Source organism: Lactuca saligna, chromosome 8 (assembly GCF_052625555.1).
Source record: "Lactuca saligna cultivar CGN05327 chromosome 8, ASM5262555v1, whole genome shotgun sequence".
In the NCBI taxonomy this organism is placed as follows: Eukaryota; Viridiplantae; Streptophyta; class Magnoliopsida; order Asterales; family Asteraceae; genus Lactuca; species Lactuca saligna.
In genome coordinates, this window is record NC_136424.1 from 20,350,795 (window position 1) to 20,367,500 (window position 16,706).

Here is a 16,706-nt window from a genome sequence, read left to right on the forward strand (position 1 = left end):
ACCTTGTTATTTCTTGAAATGTTATGATCATTGTGAAAAATATATTTACCTACAATATCATAATCAAGAAAAAATATTCTCCTTGTCATTGAAAAAATGCTTCTTATTTGACCAAAGTAAAGCAAATCAAAAGTTCATCTTATAAATATGAATTGTGTTATATTTTCATTTTTTTTCTAAAAATGGATAAATCAAATCACTTAAATAAAAATAATCAATAATTTATGGGAAAATAGATCAATTTGTGTTATATTTTTGTTTTTGTTTTTGCTTATTATAGAAAGAAATAATATAAATGGATGGAAATTTATGAACCTAGAGAGCGTAAAATGAAGTAGTGAAACCAAATGCTTATTTACCAATACATGGATGCTTAATGAGTAATGATTGCCACTTATTTAAATGCTTGTGTGTTTTGATCTGAAATACCAACAAATAATAATGTTTAGGAACTGTATATTATATATAAACTAAAAAATGGGAAAATAAAAAGTAATAACCTGCAGAAATGGAAGCACTAATTTTTTTGGATGTATTGTAGATATGCTTCAAACAAAATTACAAACATGTTTCTTCTTTCTTCAAGAAACTATATTAATACAACTAAATAACATCTGTAATAACCGAAAAGGGATTTACTGTGGCATTTTACCAAACACCTGCTATGCAGTAAAACTCCATACAAGAAACAATTTAAAAACAACCAATCCTATGAAAACAAACTTAAATTGAGATCTTTAGGTGTGATATAGAGAAAAAACACAAACGGTGATGAAAAAACATCTACCATGAACTGTAGCCAGCTTCAAAAGCATATTAATTGAGAATAAAAATGATGAAGGTTCAAATGATTTGGTTGTTTCTAATAGGGACATAGACTATTCATCTTTTTTCACAAAACCCTAAGAGAGCATGTAGTGTGTGTGTTTGTGTGTGTGTGTGTGAGAGAGAGAGAGAGAGAGAGAGAGAGAGAGAGAGAGACCTTACTCATAAGCTGGTAACACCTCACGACTGGTAATAATTTATCCTCTTCACAAACATTCATGTTCGTTGACATCAATACCTGAGTCACAAAAAATATTGTTTAACTATGAATCAAGGAACTACCAAATTATATAGATGAAAAATAGTGAAATAATTGAGTGTTAATAAATCAAGGAAGCAAGTGAGTATTTGCAGTCGGATTTGGTCTTGCTATGTTTTTCTATTTGTCCACCAAATGATCATCCAAAAGCTTCCTCAATTTGAACAGTGTATCATCACTAAGAGTATCAATATTAAACAAGGATGTGTAATTGTGAACAAAAGCAAAATGAGGAAAAAATACAAACTTTTTTTAAACCTTTTGCTTCAATTGACATGAGCACCTACAACAACGATGTACCATAATTAGAAACAAAAATGTTAATATGTAGTAAACAAAAGGAACATAAATCATCTCCCTTCCACATTAGAATCTTTTGTACAACCATATGATGATGATTCGCCAAATAATGTCTAAAATTAAAGGTATGTCAAATATTATTAGTTCCATCATTACCCATCTCACCACCTCAATATTTACACAACCAAAAATGCAAGAAATTATTGTCCAGTCTCTCTTGAGCATTTCATCGAACACCTTATGTGCACTTCATTTAGTTCAACTTATCTTAAACTTCAAACTAATAGATATCCCACCAACAAGTAGATAACAGAGTCTAGATCAATAAGGCAGAAGTAAGTAATGAAAAAAAAAAAAAAAAAACTTTTTTTTTTCTCTTGTTAGTGGGTGTCCTAGGCTATTGAGAAACAGAAAGCTATTACCTTCGATTTTGGAATCAAAGCTTGATGTTAATGAAGTGGAACCAAATTATAGTTCAATCATCTTGTACATCTTCCTGGTTCCATGATTTGGTTCCATACTTCTTGCAAATCGAAGCCAAAATGTTGTGTAAACAACCAAAAATAAACAAAAAAATAGAAATATAAGTCAAAACAGTTGAGTTGCTCACAGTCGATATTTGGAAGTCAACGTATTCATGTTTGTTTTCGTCTGTAACTCAAATGTTTCTTCCACTAGAGACTTGATGGGAACACATTCTCCAATTAATGAAGAATCAAAATCAAAACGCTAAATCAAATAACTTTACTGTTACTTTTGAGAAAGTACAGGGGAGATGTAGAAAGATGAAGATGGAAGGAGACGACGAGGGAGGGTAGAAAACGGAACGAAGAGAAGAGAAGGAGGAGATTAATAAATCGTAGAACCCTCAATCTCCAACATTATGAGTGAGATGAATGGTTTTTTACTGGTGGGAAGGGTTTTTTGACCGAATAATTTTGTGAGGTCCGGTTCGAAGCCCTAGTATCTTTGTTGATTATGTGAAGACAGGCCATATATAAAGATAAAATATGGAGACATACCATATCTGAAGACTTTCGGGCAAAGGTATGGTTGGATCCGATTTAACTATAGATTTCAAAGTGGCCATGGAATTTGCAGGGATTGATCAATTAGGTGATGGAATTCGGCAGGTAGGAGATGAGAACAAGGCGGGGGGTTTAATTTTTTGGGATTTGATTTCCCCCCTTAGCTATTAAAGATGGAGAACACGCTTCGATGAAAACTTTATAAAACGACATGTTTAGACGACATTCCTTTTATGTAGAGTGCCCTCCGTGTTTTTCTTGTTTTTTGTTCAGACACTAATTTTTAGGGCACGCAAAAATAAGTGTCCTAAATCCTTTAAAATTTAGAAGAGATGACGTTACTTTTTGGAAACACTTTTCCGTATCGTAAATCACTACGTGTCATGCTTTGCATGTCATTAAAGGCCTATATTCTGGTAGTGCCCCCACTTAAACTAGACTTCATCCTCAAAGTCACCTGCAGTTACCTATCTCGGATACTTCTTACGAGCCACACCCTCGGCTTCCACAATCTACCCCGGACTAACTGATGCTTTTCATGGGATGCAATTATCACTCTGACTAGCCTAAAAAGCTCACAACACTTCATATTAAATGCAAAACCTTGTCTGCTCCGTCAAATCCTCGAAAGGACCGCTAAACTTATCCCTCTGTCATGCTTCCTAAGCGAAATGCTACTCCTTGGAGGTAAAATCTTGAGGCCACTTTAATCGCTATAAGCCCTAAATACACTTGCTTTCACCCTAGCCGACAATCCTTCAGGTACCCCTCCCCCCACCCCACCCCTGAGTACTTATACTTGGCATCTTATGGGGTACAACCATTACCCATTGTAGTCAATGGCCCTTCCAAGGCAACTGAACGTACTCAATAATATCCCTTCTTGTCTCTAATGAGGATAAATCCTCCATTTAAGGCATGAAACCACCTTTGCCTTTCAGGATCCTGAAACGTACATTGATCTGTTTCTGCAACAGACCATTAATGTGGAAACCGTACTGTATGAATTCTCTGCGAATATTCATCTCAGTCCTTCCTAGTACTAATCATCCCAACATTACCCACCGAATGATTCCACTTACCATGTCTAATGTTGGACGCCCAACTCAGTGTGTGAATCAAATAATCTTATGAGTAGAAGAACCATCCCTACAACGGTTTGACTCATATGAGGGCTGCACAGCAAAGTCAAATCATCTACTCTGAGATTATTTAATTCTGCTGCAACTTAGCATCTTTCTGTACACCAGATGTTATATGCAAAATCTCAAATCATTGTCGTTATCTGGAGTACTGGATTCCTACCCAGTTGTCGAGCTAAAGAACAACCTCATACTCACCTCCCGCGACTTCCGAAGAGGACTTCGTCTATCAGAATAAGCCCCAACCATATTCTCACCCATGGCTCCATCGTTCTTGCTGATGATTCTGGTCATGTCGTCTGACTAACCATCGCCACCAATTGTACAACCATTACCCATTATAGTCAATGGCCCTTCCAAGGCAACTGAACGTACTCAATAATATCCCTTCTTGTCTCTAATGAGGATAAATCCTCCATCTAAGGCATGAAACCACCTTTGCCTTTCAGGATCCTGAAACGTACATTGATCTGTTTCTGCAACAGACCATTAATGTGGAAACCGTACTGTATGAATTCTCTGTGAATATTCATCTCAGTCCTTCCTAGTACTAATCATCCCAACATTACCCACCGAATGATTCCATTTACCATGTCTAATGTTGGATGTCCAACTCAGTGTGTGAATCAAATAATCTTATGAGTAGAAGAACCATCCCTACAACGGTTTGACTCATATGAGGGCTGCACAGCAAAGTCAAATCATCTACTCTGAGATTATTTAATTCTGCTGCAACTTAGCATCTTTCTGTACACCAGATGTTATATGCAAAATCTCAAATCATTGTCGTTATCTGGAGTACTGGATTCCTACCCAGTTGTCGAGCTAAAGAACAACCTCATACTCACCTCCCGCGACTTCCGAAGAGGACTTCGTCTATCAGAATAAGCCCCAACCATATTCTCGCCCATGGCTCCATCATTCTTGCTGATGATTCTGGTCATGTCGTCTGACTAACCATCGCCACCAATTCTACTACAAATAGTGAATGCTACTAGAAACGTTGTAGTCTTATGTCATTCCTGGTCTTCAACGACCTACCACTTCTCGAATCTAGTGATACTGTGGCCTTCTCACATTCGTGTGGCTGGCCCGCCATGTTCTAAACCATCGGAAGGAATCCATGAGTGATTCACACATTTGCTACATCCTCGTTGTCGAATAGGGATCAGTGAGTGCTACGGGCCACCCTGCGGTCTTACACTTCCATACCAACTAACCCCTAATGAATGCTACGGGCCACCACACAGTCTTACTAAACCAATATACTAATGGATAACTAACGAATGCTATGGGCCACCCCGTAGTCTTTCAACATTTATACTCTAATTGCCAACTAGTGAAGGCTACGGGCCACCCCATAGTCTGACAACATTTCTACACTATCATCTAGCTAATGTTACAGGCCACCCTGCAGACTTTCAACGTTTCTACTCTAACTGCCAACTAGTGAATGATATGGTCGATCCCATAGTCTGACAGCACTTCTATACTATATGCTAGCTAATTCTACGGGCCACCCCACAGTCTTACCACATTCCTCATGCTATCTAGCCACTGGTGAATGCTACAGCTATCCCGCAGTCTTACAATACTTCCCACGCTAACTGGCTGCTAGTGAATACTACGACTATCCCACAGTCTTACAATACTTCCCACACTGACTGACTGCTACTGAATGCTATGGCTATCTTGCGGTCTTGATGGTTTTGAGCAATACATCAATCATATGGTGTAGATGCAAACCCTAATAGCTATGGATCTACTTTGTCTAATGAACATGCAATTGATTATCCAAAGCCATAAACCCTAGATCTAATAAACTATAACTGAAATTAGGGTTTAGATCTTACCTTTGATTGTTATATAACAATAACAATCGATACTTGGCTTCAGAAATCTTATTGCCTCAAGTGTTGCACCTCTAATGGAGCCACAAACACCACTAAGCAACTTTGAAGAAGAGAGAAGAGAGAGGAGCACCCAAAATCGTCCAGAAACCCTAAGGGAATCATTCACCACGTTTTTGGAGCTTAGGGGCTCCTTAAATAGGTAGGCAATTAGGGTTATCTAACAAGAAAACCCTAATGTGACTGCTTAAGCCCTAAGCAGCCCATGGACTCCTTCTTTAGAAGCCTTGGATGATTTCTAATAGGTTTCCCCATAGAATTCATCCACTCCACTTTCTATGGAGTCCATAAGCCCATTTATGTAATTATCTTATAATTACACAATAAGTCCCTTAAGTTTAATTAATCTCTTTTAGCCACAAAATTAATTCTTGACTAATATTAATTAAACATTATGATTTCTCCTTTAACATATTATTCTTATAATATATTAATAAATCATAATTAAACCTCTCTCTCCTTAATTCATCCTACATATTGCTATGGTGAAGGCAACCCAAAAGGAGCATGCTCATAATCGGGTCAAGTACATACCAAAATAGTTATGGACTTAGACACTAATCCAACATGTCTTATAGACACTAATCCAACATGTCTTGCAACTTCCCACAATGATTGGCTGCTAGTGAATGATACGGCTACCCCCACAATCTTACAACTCTTTCTATACTATATAACTGCTAGTCACTGCTACGGCTACTGCCGTAGTCTTACAACATTGCCCATACCGGGTCGAACACATACTCGAACTTACACTCAACTGTACTTGGATTCTAATTGGACCTCTAACTTGGCTCCCTAAACCTGTTATCCAATGTAAAAGAAAAGTGTGAACCAAACGTTGGAACATTTTCTAAACTCCCAATTTACACAAACCTCAACCTAGATGGCCACTCGACCGCATTCCTTCCTGACGAGGATGCAAAACTCATCCTAGTTTCAAACCTATTACTACTCCCAAGTACCTAGTCGGTTCTCCCCCATTTAGATTCGACTAAGTCTTCACTGTACGTAAGAGTTGAAGGATTCCCAATCCTTCTGGCTTTCTAATATACCACTAATGAAAACCCATGCTTACCAATGCTAGCGATCAATCACTAGTCAAGCCTTAAGATCGCCCATCATTGGAAATGTTGAAGAGTACACTTACAATTTGGTCCAGTCTGACCATCAATCCACTTCCCATGCTGACAACTGGAGGCCTTAATCTTTATTCTGACTGATGAATACTCATAGAAACACTAAACCCTAATCAACACGACCCACACAAAAACACAATTTCTCTAGAGCATCCAATTATCAAATTCCTCTGCGTCTAACACCCGTATCTTACTGCTACCACTCCTCTCCTACTGCCAGTAGTGCTAGAACCCAGAAGTCCTTCCATAGGAAATTGTCGACCATACCCAAACAATGATAGAACAGTTGAACTCCGACTTCATTGGAGAACTATCATACTAATTCCTAGCCAAGGATCTTCCAAATAATACTTCTGACTGGACCCCAACAAATATATGGAATAGTAACAATACACACGGAACCCACTCCACAAGATTCATCCATCTATAGGTTCATCAAAGGACCTTTTGGCATGTAGAATGACATATAACAATCCTTGATAATCCACATAGTGGTAGGGAACGGACATGAGATCTAATTAGTCTAAACTCAATCAAAATTCCGAAGTGGTACATTTCCCATTATCCACCTAGAAGTAGCAGAAAATAACACATCCACAATCATCTGGAGGATTCCTGATCACCTCCTCCTGAGATGCCTAGACCATTCTAAGGACTTGGTGCAAAACTCCCTTCTGATCAGTAGGATCCTGCTTCCTGAAGGATTCTAAGGATTCACAAGCTTTGGGCTTTAGATGAGCCCTAACTGCTCCACGACAAATCTGTATTATGAACCGAGTGAACATTAAACACCTCCAACCAACAAAATGGAAACGATCTTACACTAACCACTAGTCATTCACGGTATGTAATTGGCATATGATGATATTTGATGATCTAACCCAACAGGAGCAAAGAAATTAACCAGGGATACACTTACTCATCTTGCTACAGTATCCCAAACCACATTACAATTCCCACAAAAATGTGTAGATAAAACTGAAAGAAGGCATGTTTACATACCCACAACATTTCTTGTTGGATTTATGACTTCTCATGTCAGAAACTGCACAGCCTGACTCCTTTTGCTAACATGGACAACCCCGCTATACTTGTAGCAGCCTAAACCCTTGGAATGTCAAACTCCCTTGTGTACTTTCATGCATGTGTTGCACTGAATCCGGCTCTGCTATCCTTTCACCCGATGATCAAAAGTCTTGGGTCTCTCCCCGGGACCCCCTACTATTTGAACCTGGCACAACCCTCACTTCTCAAAGTGCTCCAAATCGATTTCGCATCCTCATACTTAGAAGTTATATAGTCCAGGGTCGGACACCCTGTCACGCTCATTTGCTCACTTGCAAATGGTTGAGCTGCAACAGTTGGAACATCATATGTCCCCAAATTGGGTCACAAACTCCTCCACGAAGCTTCGCAGATTCTGCAAGACTCTCACAGATTCGAGTATGGATTATGTGCTTTCAGTAGTACGGGGCTAATACTCTGTCACACCCCAAAACCAGAATGACAGAAAGATTCGGGGGTAGAGGACGTCATGTTTAGTATCACAAGACATGTATCATAGTAATCAAAGTAATAAAAAACCATTTCGTTAGAAAGGTTGATCAGCAATTAAGCTGGTGAGTTCATAAGATTTTAGTGATGTAAGTAAGTTGTAAGAAATTTTAGTAAGTTGTAAGTTTTGTTTAGAAAAGTTTGCATGTTCCTCTATAAAATCCTATATTTCCTGCTTTGATGAAAGATAAGTAAAAATGACTCTATAATCCCTTCTATGAGTACTAAATGGATACAAGTTATATAAAAATCACAGTAAACAAACAATCAATTGTGTGTATCTGCCCTAAGCCCACAACCAAAAAAGGAACAGGAAATGAGGCGAATAGCACACATCCGTTGGTTGTTAGATCATCGTTGTATATAACCTTGATGTATTCACTTGGTGCTCGCGGAGTTAATTGTAATAGTTCCTTTATATTTTATGAAAATATTATCCTTTAAGAAAACCCTTATTTCTTATAATACAAATAGTAAACACAGTGGTTCCTTTTATAATCTCTTAGATTATACTAGCTATATATAATCTAATATCGAATAGATAGTTAATTGTGTGAATCTGCCTTAAGCCCACAACCAAACAAGGAACAGAAAATGAGGTGGAAGACACACATCTTACTATCTATCGGGTATTAATTATATATAACCCCGATGTATAAAATAAGGTATTATAGAATTAATCACCTAAGGTCCTTTAAGTTATATTGGTTTAATAAAATGGATTAAACCCTTTTACTGGTAAGTTTATAGTTTTGTATACCAAAAGTTCTGATTTGAAAAGTATGCTTTGTACTAGAAAATTGTGCATTGAATTAGTGTCCTATGACCTGACCCATACCTGGTACCCCTTATGATGACTTAATGTATATGGAACATATATATAACTAAGATTGAATAGATAATAGGCTGAATGAATCCACTCTAATCCCACAACCAAACAAGGAACAAGAAATGAAGCGAAAAGCACACATCCTATTACATGTCGGATCCTATTAGTATATATCCCTTGATGTATAAATTAAGGAATCATAAGGTTAGCATTATGGTCCCTTTCTACTGAATGTACTAGACCTGACTGTTCTGTTTGTCGTTTGTAAAATGATGTAAGTTTTCCCTAGTGTAACAGCCCAAAATCTTAAGTATTGTTTAATAGCATTTTGGGGTGTTTTAAAGGGGGGACTCGGCGAGTTGGAGCCAGACTCGCCGAGTAGGGTCGCAGTTGTGGTCGCGGGTTCGCGGCTGGACTCGACGAGTCCAGGTATGGACTCGGCGAGTCGACGCTGTTCAGCGGAAAACCCTAGCCGTTCAGTTTGGGACGTATATAAGGGATCTTATGCCGTCATTGCTCGTCTTTTGGCCGATTGATGAGAACCCTAAACGACTGAGGCGTCTAGAGCAAGCTTGAAGGCCATGGGTGACCTTGAAGGAATTGTTGTGCAAGGAGGAGAAGGGTTTTAGTTAAAGGAACTGCAGGGAGTTCGAGTTCTGAAGTTTGGGAACATGGAAGGTACATCATTCAGGTAATAACTCGGATTACATTCTCCTGTGATTGATGTGTATATAGATTTAGGGTTTATGGAACCCATTTGGAGTCTAGATGGTTTGTGTGTTGTTATTCAACGTTTATAACCTTGCATTAGGACCCTTAGAGGTCCAGAAGGATCCATGTTTGTATATTCGGGAAAATATGTACCTCAGGAAGCAGTTCGATCGACTGCATGGCGTGGACTCGGCGAGTCGGATGGTCAGACTCGGCGAGTAGCTTGAAGATTCACTGGGACTCGCCGAGTTTGTTCTTCAGACTCGGCGAGTGGAGTCGGGGTGGCCCCGCGATTCTTCCAGGAGTAACTCGTCGAGGAAAAGGGGATACTCGACGAGTAGAAGGGGAATTTTAGAGGATTGAAGAACGACCAGACTCGCCGAGTCGCCAGGGAACTCGCCGAGTCCAGTCGAGCTGACAATGGACTGTTGACCAGGGATGACCGGTGTGATTTCTTAGGGTCAGTTAACGTGGAAGATAGAAGTGTTAATAAGGGATATATGATGTTACAGGGAGCTTGTAGCTCGGAGGATCAAGTGCGAGGGACTTCAGGAGTTGCTATCTCCCAGCGTCCGCGAGGTGAGTTTTCTCACTATACTGTACCCGGAAGGGTTTGATTGTGTGACCGGAAGGTCAAATATGTTATGTGTATGTTTATATGCTATCAAATGGAAAGTTAGCTGCTACGCGTGATATACATGTTTATCTATGGGCCGGAAGGCAAAGTGTTATGTGACAGAAAGGACAGGTGTGATATGCTATATATGTGCTTTAAGTATTAGAGTAAATGTATTATGTGCTGTGCATGTTTCGGGCCGGAAGGCAGGTTGATATATGATATATGTGCTTTATGTGTTAGAGTAAATGTATTATGTGTTATATATGTTTATGGGCCGGAAGGCAATTATCTTATGGGCCGGAAGGCAATTATCTTATGGGCCGGAAGGCAACTATCTTATGGGCCGGAAGGCAACACGTTATGGGCCGGAAGGCAATTATCTCATGGGCCGGAAGGCATTGTGCAGTGGACCGGAAGGTCAGGGCCTGGAAAGGCGTATGTGCGTAAGGTGTATATTGGGGAACTCACTAAGCTTCGTGCTTACAGTGTTTATGTTATGTTGTTTCAGGTTTTCTCAGTAACGCGGAATGGCAACGGTTCGATTGTACACACCGAAGAAAGAGTTGTATTTGGAGGATCCTGGTTATCTATGCAAATGAAAATGGAACTATGTTTTGTAATTCAAATATGAATAAGATTTTTACCAAGTGTTTTAATATTAAATTGATTATTTAAATGAAAATTTTGTTTTTGAAAATCACGGTGTTACACCTAGTTTGTAACTATCTTGACTCGAAAATAGTTTGCATTAACTTTAAAGTGGAATTGTCACTTTATGAAATTAATGGGAAAATATAAGTACTCAGTTGTCTTTTGAATTGACATCCTGACGTGATGTACTGATTACCTTAAAACATGTTTGTTTTATTAAGGTCATAATGTGAAGGCTAGTACCCATACTATATGATCTCCTTATCAAGATATTTCGGGAACCAAATGCGACTTCAGCAAACCAGTTGTTAGGCCGTGTAATCCACATTGAAGTTATGTGATCATGTATACCCAATTTTACTATCACCTTGTGTTTAGAACAATGAGTTAGTGATTAATTAGTATAATTAGATTTTGTAGTTGTTCCATGCTATAGCATATTAGTATGTTTGTTCTGTTATAGTATCTTAGTATATTCTTTCTGTTATCATGTATTATATCTTCCTCCTTGTTTCTCTTTATTGTGTGTTCTCTTATGTTATCGTGTATTGTATCTAGTATGAACTGAACCTATAAATTGTACCCTTTATAGCTTACTAGTGTTTTATTTGAACTGTTATTGGAAAGACTCATTTTACTACTAAGTCATGCTTGCACTTTAAAAATGGAGTTTTGTTAGATAAAAAGTAACATAACTTTAAAAGAGTTTTTGAAATGTTTTGATCACTTATAAAATACATAAGCAATCTTTTGAAAGATGTTTATAACAAACATTTACACAATTATCATTGTGTTCAACTTGTATTCCCCCCCCCCCCCCCCCCCAAAAAAAAGCATTTTAAACAGTTAAAAGATTCATTACGGGGTATGAACTCACCTGATGCGGGTGATTCAAGCGAATATGCGCGTAAGGATGAGAAGTTAAATATAGTGTTTAGGAGCAACAAAATGCAAGGAAACACCTCACGGGACTATGAAACACTTTGACCAAGTGTAGGAATCACATGTGCTTCAACTAAGGGGAGTGTGCGGCCAATATGAAGAGTGTACGGCCATGGGTGTATGGACAGGGATTTTAAGGCCGTACGCTCATGGTACTAAGTGCACAAAAACCTTTTCCAAGGGTAAGAATGCTTCTAGGACAATTTCTCTTCAAGTGTTGAAGCTAGGAATGCACTTTGAAGCCCCTTTAAGGGAGTTTTGAGGAGTGTACGGCCACACATGGGTGTACGGCCATACAACCCTCATGTTCATGAATTCTGGGCATTTTCAAGGTGTTAATCTAGTGTTCTAACATGTACTTAAGCATAAGGAAAGAGTACTTACGATTTGCAGGCTCAAAAGGGTTCATAATCACCAAGAAAAAGTGTGTGTTCTTGGTGAGATTTGAAGATCTAGTCAAAAGAGATGTTTTCATGGATGAATCAATAGATGATTATGAGACTAGGAAGGATATCAAGAAAAATGTAAGAACCACTTACCACTTTTTGAAGATCAATATGAAAAACAGGATGATAGTTGATAGGAAACTCGATGTTCTTGACCTTGAAACTGTTGGAATGGCTTGGAAATGAAGAATATCATACTTAGGTAGGGGTCTACGACCCATCATAGGTGTATGGCTATACACTTATGTGTACGGCCGTACACTCCCTCAAATGGAGTGTATGGCTTGTTTGTTGGCTTAGAAGTGTACGCGACGCAATCCTATACTCGAGGCTTGAATGTACTGAGCTTTGGACCTTTGAACGGACTCTAAACAAGGTTAAATGATAGCAGAAACGAGTATGATACACTGTTGGGTTGACTGACTTCTCTTTACAAGGAAAAAAATTTCGGGTTGTCATATCATCCCCCCGTTAGATGGAATTCCGTCCCGAAATTAGCTTTTTTAGAAGTACTATTAAGGGTTGCGCTCCTCTAATTTGTAGAATACCCACTCGTAGAGCTGGCAAATTTGCCCTAGTGTTCATGATAGGACTCATACTTGGTCCATCTATCATTACTTCATGTATACAAATCGCATATAATTAGGATTAGTAAGACGGTCGGATGTGCGACTCTGCCCCAGGTCCACAACCAAACAAGGAAAAGGAGATAGGGCGGAAACATACATACTAAATCCGCGTAATCATAATCATATACCACCCTTGCGTATACATCGAATAGTGATAGGTAGATTGTATTCATTCTTAGCCTTTGTGCTCGAACTTGGTCTGTTGGACAAGTTGTATTTCGTGACGGTCTGCTGATCATACGGCGGCAAGGCTTCGTAAAGCAAAGTACTCTTCGCATGAGTACTTCGGGGTTTAGAATACGAGAGACAAATTTTTGGCCGATTGGAAATAAACGTCTGTTATATGATGATGTACTCCTAGTGTGTTCAACAATGCACTCTTTGTAAATGTTCTAGTGCTTTATGTTTTCCCCTTGATGTTAACACTTCTACGTATCGTACAACAATGAGCGAGGACATACTATGAAAGCTTAGTGTCGATACTTTATACTACGATCCTTTTTGGTACCACTATGATCACATGTCATATACAAGTTATGAATAATTAAGATGAATAAGAAAGTTGACTGAGTAACTCTGCCTCAAATCCACAACCAAACAAGGAACAGGAATTAAGGCGAAATCACTCACCATCTCGACAAGTTGGGGAGGCTCAACTCAATGATTTGGGGAGCCTCAACTTAACAATTTGAAGCTGGGGATGAAAACCCTAATTTTCGAGCATTGCACCCTATATAAAGAACATTAACCCCCTTGGTTGGCCTTCTTATCAACCTCCTTTCCTAGAGAAAACCCTAGAATCACCTCCCCTCTTGTTCATTGAGTTTTTTTTAGTGTTTGAGTGATTATTTGAGATATTTGAAGGAGGTTTTGAAGACAGGAGTACCAAGCTTGGCGGAGTGAACTTGGATCCAGAAACTCTACATCAAGGGCTACATATTTGAGGTATAAAGTCATAACCTTGACTTGTAGCTTATTAGATCTCATCTTTTGTAGTTTAGTGCCTAGTTTTTGGACTTTGGCTTGGATTTACAAAGAAAATAGGTTTCCAGAGGTTGAGGGTGTAGATCTAGCCTCTATAAGACATCTAGAGAATTAAAGTTGCAAACTTTGATAGCCTCCATATCCCATTCATGCAATATGTCTATTATTAAGCCAAAAATGAACCTTACAGGGTGTTTCTTGCATGCATGGATGTAAAGTTGGAAACTTTACGTGATTAAACCACCTTTGGACCTCAGATACGTAAAAATGAAATGTTGAAGCAAGGGTTTGAGGCTTAATGAGTCAAGACCCTCCTCAAAGGAGCTAGGGTTCAGGGCTAAAGCTTATTAGATGATCTTTGGGGGTAAAGCTGGAAACTTTACCCTTCTAGACATCTCTATGGTTAGGGATCTGAAGTTTGGAACCTTTGGATTCAAGAAAAAGGGCTTAATTCAATAAGTGGGTTGACAGATAGGAGAACTTGACAAGTTTACAGGGGAACTCGGTGAGTTGGGTTGGAGTTACCACGATTATGTTGGAAAAGGATGAACTCGACGAGTTGGATCGCCACATCGCGGTTCTGGCTTTTGGATGGACTCGATGAGTTATAGGGATAACTCGACGAGTCAGGTCAACTCGCAACACTGACTTTGACTTTGACTTTCAACAGGGTTGTCTTTTAAGGGATTTTAAGGGTTGAGTTGTATCTAAGGAATTGTTTATGATTAGGGAGGTGGTAGAGCTAATACTCACAGTTTAGACCTACTCAGCTACAATTTGCATTTGAGGTGAGCCTCCTCACCATACCAATGGATCAAAGGCACCAAGGTCAACCCATAATGTGTCATGTGGTATGTGAGTTGATTTTTGGTATGTGATATGCTAGTTGTATTATGATACTTGCATGGAAGACCCTGGGGGGGAGCCCGTGACACTTGGATGTCAGACCATGTATGACACTTGGTTATAAGATCATGTAGGGGTGCCCATGGCATTCTAGATAAAGACCATGGGGGTACCCATGACACTTTGTTATAAGACCATGTGGGAGTGCCCATGGCATTCCAAGTAAGACCATGGGGGGTTCCCATAACACATAGGTGTAAGACCCTGGCGGGAGCCAACGACATCCGTATATGTTTATATGCATGACTTGTGTGGTTGATATGGCTTATATGATTATGTGGAATGTATGAGATATGTTATGGGGAACTCACTAAGCGTTAGCTTACAGTTTGTTGGTTGTTTCATGTACTCCAGGATCTAAGGACAAGAGCCCAGCGTGATGGTGCAACATGTACTCTTTGGCGTTTTATTGGGGACACTCTGATGTTTTGAATAAATTGTCTGATGTTATGAATTTTGAAACAAATGTGATTGGGATTTTATATTTTATAGAAATGATTTTTTTTATTTAAAAATGAAAAATATTAATTTACTGTTATATTGGCTCATTCTATTAACACCCGATTGACCAATAATGAATCTGGAGAAGTTTGATCAATAAAGCATTCATTTGCTACTAGCTTGACTGCATTATGTTAATTTACTATTTAATTTTCTATTAGTTTGATTGCATTCTGTTAATTTACTTATTTTATGTAAGTTGATTGATTGTGTATCCAAATAAGGAAAAATATCTACGAAAAAAACAAAAGAAGAAAAATGCATCTTACACATTAATAGTTAGCTCAAATAAACATAGCATCTACACCTAAGTCTTCTCTCTAGACGCACAGTTAACAACAATTGAAACTTGAAAACAAGCTAATCAAAATTAGAACACAAAAATGGAGGCAAATGAAATTAAAATTTAACCTTGTTTAACAGCACGAAGCTCTCCAAAATCGAAATTAATGCCCATATACACTTGACCAAAAGCCCTGCACCCACTCAATTGACCTTTACACCACATGATAGTAGGAACTTCCTCATCATTCGCTTTTAACACATGTGGCGGCGAAGGAAGAAATGAGGAAGTTCTAGAGAAAACTCTTGACTTGTGAATACATGAATGGATTTTGTCAGATAGGGTTCCGGGATCGCTGCCTTCAGGAGCACGAAAGATCAGAGATCAACGAAAAAAATCCTAGACCAAGATTTTCTCTGACATAGGTAGGGGTGGGATTACAGGCGGAGGAGGAGGGAGGTGATCGATGGAGTTAGGGAGGACGTTGATGGAGTCGGTGAAGAATAGAAAGAACGAACTATAGAAAGAGACTAGGATCTAATATGTTTATTTGGGCTAATTTCTAAATCTCCTAAATGCCCTTGTGTTATTTTATTTAGATATCCTCCCATGTTTTTATTCCCATTTATTTACAAAATTGCCATTAAAGATCTTAGCTCTTAATTTTTTTAATCTGACTGTCCACTTTTAGTTCTTGGGTGTGTGTGTGTATATATATATATATATATATATATATATATATATATATATATATATATATATATATATGTTTTGAGTGATGTGTTTTGATGTTTTACCTTTCCGTTTTGTGTTTCAGTATGGTGTCTATCACAGGATTGGGATCAGGTGATTATATACTTCATTAAATAGGTGATTAAATAGGAGATCCAGTATGGTGATTCCGTTTTGTGTTTCAGTATGGTGTCTATCACAGTATGGTGCTGGCTGCACTGTTAGGATGGGTCCGAGGGATAAGGAGATCCATATATATATATATATATATATATATATATATATATATATATATATATATATATATATATATATA

At 38.4% G+C, this 16,706-nt stretch overlaps 1 long non-coding RNA gene across 4 annotated transcripts; it reads right to left on the reverse strand.

Annotated features, from left to right (window-relative positions):
• Window positions 1-917: 917 nt before the first annotated feature.
• Window positions 918-2,557, reverse strand: LOC145008507 (uncharacterized). Of its 4 annotated transcripts, none has more exons than XR_013663512.1 (3): window positions 1,995-2,557; window positions 1,807-1,907; window positions 918-1,367 (listed from the first exon to the last, which is right to left on the reverse strand). It is a non-coding gene; the product is annotated as an uncharacterized LOC145008507 (long non-coding RNA). The 4 variants fall into 4 exon arrangements; XR_013663511.1 differs by having other exon boundaries at window positions 918-1,063; window positions 1,332-1,907; XR_013663510.1 differs by having other exon boundaries at window positions 918-1,904.
• Between the last annotated feature and the right edge of the window lie 14,149 nt (window positions 2,558-16,706).